Raw genomic sequence first — 6,000 nt, 5'->3', positions numbered from 1 at the left:
ACAGAAGCCAGTGGATATTTGTGGGCTGAGGCCAGGGCATGAACGTGAATGGATGTCATGTTTTTGGATGTCAGCTGGTATATGTTTGTGTGAGTAAATGGGAGGTTTCAAATGGGGTTTAGGCAGAATGGTGTTTGTATGTGCATGAATGTGATGTGTGGAAGGTAGATATTCAGGAATAGATGGAGCCCATGGGAGGGGGGATATTGGTTTCATGGAATCAGAGAATCAGGGAATTGTGTTTGGGAGGGACCATGAGGGTCATCTAGCCCAACCCCTTACAATGCAGGAATCTTTTGCCAAAAGTGGGGCTCAAACCCACTGGTGTGCTTCCAAACTGCTGGCTTGGCACGAGCTGGGACACGGAATGCAAGCTCACACTGTTGTGGGGATTCAAAGCACCTACCTTCTGATCGGCAAGCCCAAGAGGCTCAGTGGTTTAGATCACAGCGCATAGATATTTAATTAATAAATAAATAATTTTAGTGTTCTATCTCTCATTTGAATGGTGTACGTGACATGTAAATGTGTGTGTTTGTATATTGTTCTATACCTGAGTGAGCACACAAACCCTTTAGGCTTGATAGCAAAAAAAATTCAAATTGAGCCTCACCCTGGCAAATGTCTGGAGAACAAAGTGCCGCTCTGTGTACTGGTAACCATTCCTGTTTTAGAGCATCTTGCACCATCTGCTTATTCAAGTGGCCAAGCTTACTAATATATGCTGGAATGTTGCATCAGGGCTTCTGCTTATATCAATTCCTCATGGAATATCTGGAATTACTTTGTTGTTTTGATCACCCTTCAGTTATTTCTCTAGCTTTGCGGTGACACTAACTGCTCAGTCAAAATATATTTGGCATGGCAATTCAAGGGCTTTTACATGATTATTTGCCTACTCTTCCTCTGAAGCAATCAACGCAGATGTTTAAAATTGCAGATAAATGATGATGCCACATCTGCTTCTGGTCCCTACCCACATGGGGGTTGGGGCTGTGCCTTGTCTGTCCACCCTGCAGGCTTCATCCTAAGAGTATTTTAAATTTCACCCAGGATTCTCTTCTGTCTTCCCAGCTCCTGACTCACCTCCAGAATGGTCCTCCTTGGCCTATAGATTTGTCAAGGCTTCAAAAGGATGGTGTAGGCTGCCTTACTTGATGAGGAGCTCCATCTCATAAGGATATAGGCCGGGGTATGGTGTTGCTGTTCCTCCAGCAGTACCAACAGAGCTCTGCAACCCTACACTTATCCTGATCTCTTTAGTTGGGCTGTGTTGGCAGATATCTCCATTGCAACGGCAGCTTCTTATTACCTTCTCTTTGAATTTGGCCGATTCTGGCCACACTCTAGACCTGGCTGCCCACAGTTGGGTTCAAGGTTCTCCTGTACACAAAACAAAAACAGTGTGAAACATAATTGCATTTGAGCTTGTTGTTGTTTAGTCATGTCCGACTCTTCTTCATCCCATGGACCAGAGCACGCCAGGCACTCCTGTCTTCCACTGCTTCCTGCAGTTTGGTCAAACTCATGTTGGTAGCTCTGTCGTCCCCTCCTCCTTGCACCCTCCATCTTTCCCAACATCAGGGTCTTTTCCAGGGAGTCTTATTTTCTCATGAGGTGGCCAAAGTATTGGGGCCTCAGCTTCAGGATCTGTCCTTCCAGTGAGCACTCAGGCCTGATTTCCTTCAGAATGGATAGGTTTGATCTTCTTGCAGTCCATGGGACTCTCCTTGCCATGGCAAAGCGGCTTGAATAACTCCGGGAAACTATGAGCTATGCCATGCAGGGCCACCCAAGATGGACAGGTCATAGTGGAGAGTTTTGACCAAACGTGATCCACCTGGAGCAGGAACCGGCAAGCCACTCCAGTATCCCTGCCAAGAAAACTCCATGGACAAAGGCAACAGACATTTGAGCTATGTGCCACTTATTACTGATGTTAGAAAGAAGGAACTTGAGTGTACCTAAACATAGCATTATGCCTGCATCTGCTGCTGAAAGCCCTTACAAGACTGATAGAGTTGTGGTTTTATAGCTTGTCTTGCCATCCAAGGAGTATTTTACGAACTACTACCAAGGTTTGAAGAAGCTGTAAAAATCCACATTGTTTCAGATCCCACCCTGACCCGACACGTCAATTTTTGCTCCTAGCGCTTCTTTGATCCTTCAGCTTTCCTCAGCCTCTTCTGCTGAGTCACCAGCTGCTTCTACATGCCTGACCAAGTCCTGGAAGGGAGATTAAGTCATTTCGAAATCAAAAGTTGGTAACGTACGCACAGTGCATATGTACATCTTTGTGGCATGAAGCTGAGCTACGTTGGCAAGGAGAGAGTGTTTGGAAGTTGAGGCCTTCAGGGCTTGGCAGGTTCCCTCACCAGTCCAAATTAGATGCACTGCCAGCCATTGCCTTCCCTGCCTGGACCCAAGATGCTTTTCAGTGGTAGGTGGCAGTGCTAGTTTAGAACAGAAGCCAAGCTCAGGTGGTCCAATCCACATGGACCAAACACCATTTTAAATTACCTAAAATTCAATGCCCTGATGCTTAGATCTATTAAATCCATTGATTCCATAGAGCTACAGTCCAGGTAGGGCTACATCTAGATATTTCATTGCATTTTGGGTGAATTAAGACGTTGGTTGCTACCACACATGAGAGCTGAGCTTAGCTCCCATTGAAAGCTCTGTCTCCCATCTACTCCTGAAGCATGTCTAGGAGGCTGGTGGATGTGGCATCAGAGAAAGCTTGTGATGGCCAAGGTTGCCACAAGAAGAGCAGAGCCTGATGTTGAGTGGGGGGACATCAGCAGCACCAAACCACAGGCTCCGTGGAGTTCAGCACCAGCCCTGGGTGTCTGAATGTGTTTTCTAATTTTGGCAAAAAAATGACTGGAGCAATCAGGAAGGCCAAAATGTCAATAAGGAATGGGAAAATTTATAATTTATAATTTATCTTAAAAACCATTGTAAACAGTTGAAACTGTTAGCAGGACTGGAATAACACTTGTAGTTTAATGGTGGACGTAATGGAGATGTGAAAGATTTGGATTATTATAAAAGATGCAGGAGGAAATGATTAACAAGAGGACCCACAAAGGAGAGAAGTCCAGGAGATTCATTGGAATATTGTTTTTTATGTTATATATTGGATATGTGATTGTAAAACTTTGATCTGAAAACCAAGCAAACAAATTTAAAATGAAAGTGTTTTCTAATTTGTGCAGAATTGTAGCCACAATACGTTCCTGCTTAATGGTGAAATTAGATGCGACAGAGGGGATATCCATATTGTGGATATATTTCTCCAGGCTCTGCAGCCTTCATCCGATGCCTCCCCTTTCACAGCTGCTTTAACAAAAGAAAACAGCAGCTTAACAAGCCACAAAAATGTGAGACTGTAAATTTTGAGAGACAGCACGAGTCTCCTGTCGTTATCTCTCCAATACTTCCTTTCCTTGAGACCAACAGGTCAGGTCTGGCCCTCATACCTCCGTTTGATATGACTGATATGTCTGAGCGCAACTTTCTTCTTTTGTTTCTTGTTGGGCAGGAACGTCGTCATTCTCTTCCCATAATTTACCCTGATCTCAGCCTTCCTGTTTAAAAAAAGGATAGGACACTGAAGAATGTGAAATGTCAGCAGGGTTTATACTGGAAGATAGCCAGGTGAGCTGTGCATCTTCTCCTTCCCAGAGAAAGATGCTTGGGCCACCTCAAGCTGTTCTCATTCCTGTCTTCCTTCCAACAAAAGCAAGAGCAGCGATGGCACAACCAGAGACTCTGCACACTTTTGGGATTTAGTTAATCCCAAAAGCCAATATTGATGCTAAATCCTTTGCTTTTAGGAATACTCTTTTACCTTTAACATTTGGTTGACAGTGAGATTTGACGGCTGCAGTCTGCCCCCACCACCGTCACGTGGTAAAGCAGGACTGGAAGATGTTACAGCCTGAATATTTCTCCAGGAGACTGTAAAAGGAACAGGTGCTCTCCCTTTAAGTCAATCTTCATATTAATGGGGTGTGGGTTTTTTTGGTCAGGGTTTCATTACTCTGACCCCTTTAAATTTCTCATTATTTTTCAATAATATTTTATTGCTCAGCCGGATTACGAGTTTCATGTATTACGGTCTGCCAATTACCTGTTCACCTGGGAGGAATAGCAATTGCCTCTGAGTGAGCCCTAAGGAGGAAAATAGCACCTGTCCAAGTGAGGGACCCGGTGGAGTGCAGAACCCGCATCACAAAGCAACATCTGAAATCGGGGCAAAAGTGGTTCTATGTTGCCGGGATCTCTGTCAATTCTCCGTGGAACCTTCAATGTGGGGTTCCGCAGGGCTCAGTCCTATCCCCCACGTTGTTTGACGTCTACATGAAACCGCTGGTGGGGTTATTGGGAGGTTTGGAGTACGTTGTCAGCAGTATGCTGGTGACACTCAGCTCGATTTCTCCTTTACATCTGCAGGTGAGGCAGTGAAAGTGCTGGACCAGTGCTTGGACTGGATGAGAGCCACCAAACTGAAGCTCAATCCTGATAAGACAGAGACACTGTGTATGTGTGTGTGTGTGTGTGTGTGTGTACATACAGTGGTACCTCGGGTTAAGTACTTAATTCGTTCCGGAGGTCCGTACTTAACCAGAAACTGTTCTTAACCTGAAGCACCACTTTAGCTAATGGGGCCTTTCTGCTGCTGGAGCACGATTTCTGCTCTCATCCTGAAGCAAAGTTCTTAACCTGAAGCACTATTTCTGGGTTAGTGGAGTCTGTAACCTGAAGCGTATGTAACCCGAGGTACCACTGTATATATATTTGGGGTTTTTTTAACATATCATTTCCAACAATCATTTAACATAAATTCTTATCTTATACAATGTTTTGGACTTCCGTCAACAACCTCTGATGATTTTCCATTCTTTATCACTTATTCTGCATTTCTTAATTTCTCTATTACTCTTAATTATCATTAACTAATAATTATTTTCATAGTCTTAGCACAATCACATCCCAAGCTGGCTGCACATGCAATTTGAATTTAAAGCTATGTAGTGCCAAGGCGAATCGACCATTGCATATGCCACATAAATACTTGCAATACTGGCATTATTATGGGTGCGTTTAAAAATAAACCATTGAAAGCATCAGCTATATTGTTCAATGAATCGTAGATACACGAATGTTCAATGGATCGTAGATATGCCCTTTTTAAATGTGTTTTTGGGGGGCATTATTGGGTTCTTGTTTTTATTTTGATTATATATTTCACGGTTTTAAATTTTGATTTTGTTCTGTGAATCTCCCTGTGACCTCTGGGTATAGGGCGGTATATAAATTCAATAAATATAAATAATAGATATACAGTGTACAAGCTAACAAGATCTCATTAATCTTAATTAAAATTTATCTTTATCAGATCTGGCACCTGAGAAAGAAATTATGTTTACTAATGTAATAGGTTTTCCTCATATCTCTGGATTGCCTAGAAGCAAGGTTAAGTGTCCTGAAAACAGCTGATTTTGTAGCTATCCTCTCTCACATGTAAATAACCTTCAATAGTGGTAGTAATAATATTTCAGGTCAAACCAGTTCAGAGATAACAAACAGGAAACCTACATATGTTGCCACTTTGAACAATACTGGTGGCCTTTCAGATTTTGGAAGCTTTCCAATTTGCAAGTATTGTTGTAGCTAGTGCATAACTGCTCCCTAGTGGAAAAGATATACCACTGCAGATTATTTCTATGCCTAGTTGTGACATAAGATATTTAAGTCAGTTGAGCATGTTGCCATCAGAACATCAAACAATCTGTAGCTGGATTTATTTATTCACGATGAGTAATATGATACTGGGCTTCTGCAAATTTGGGGGGGGGAATAGAATTTCTGTGATTTGTTCTTCTAAAATCCAGTTGAGATTAAAGTTTACTACATTACTTTACCCACCATGACTTTACCCACCGTGACGCAATGTTGAGGGTGCCTGGGGAGTGTTGTGTGTGCATATCA

At 42.8% G+C, this 6,000-nt stretch overlaps 1 long non-coding RNA gene across 2 annotated transcripts; it reads left to right on the top strand.

Moving 5' to 3' along the window:
* Positions 1-2,857: 2,857 nt before the first annotated feature.
* Positions 2,858-4,684, top strand: LOC309380698. Of its 2 annotated transcripts, XR_014173047.1 has the most exons (4): positions 2,858-3,663; positions 3,877-3,981; positions 4,100-4,218; positions 4,462-4,684. It is a non-coding gene; the product is annotated as an uncharacterized lncRNA (long non-coding RNA). The 2 variants fall into 2 exon arrangements; XR_014173048.1 differs by having other exon boundaries at positions 2,858-3,981.
* The last annotated feature ends 1,316 nt before the right edge of the window (positions 4,685-6,000 follow it).

Source organism: Podarcis melisellensis (genome assembly GCF_964234715.1).
Source record: "Podarcis melisellensis genome assembly, chromosome: 11".
Classification (NCBI taxonomy): domain Eukaryota; kingdom Metazoa; phylum Chordata; class Lepidosauria; order Squamata; family Lacertidae; genus Podarcis; species Podarcis melisellensis.
Note: the sequence above shows the minus strand (reverse complement) of the source record. Positions and strands in the feature narration are given on the sequence as shown.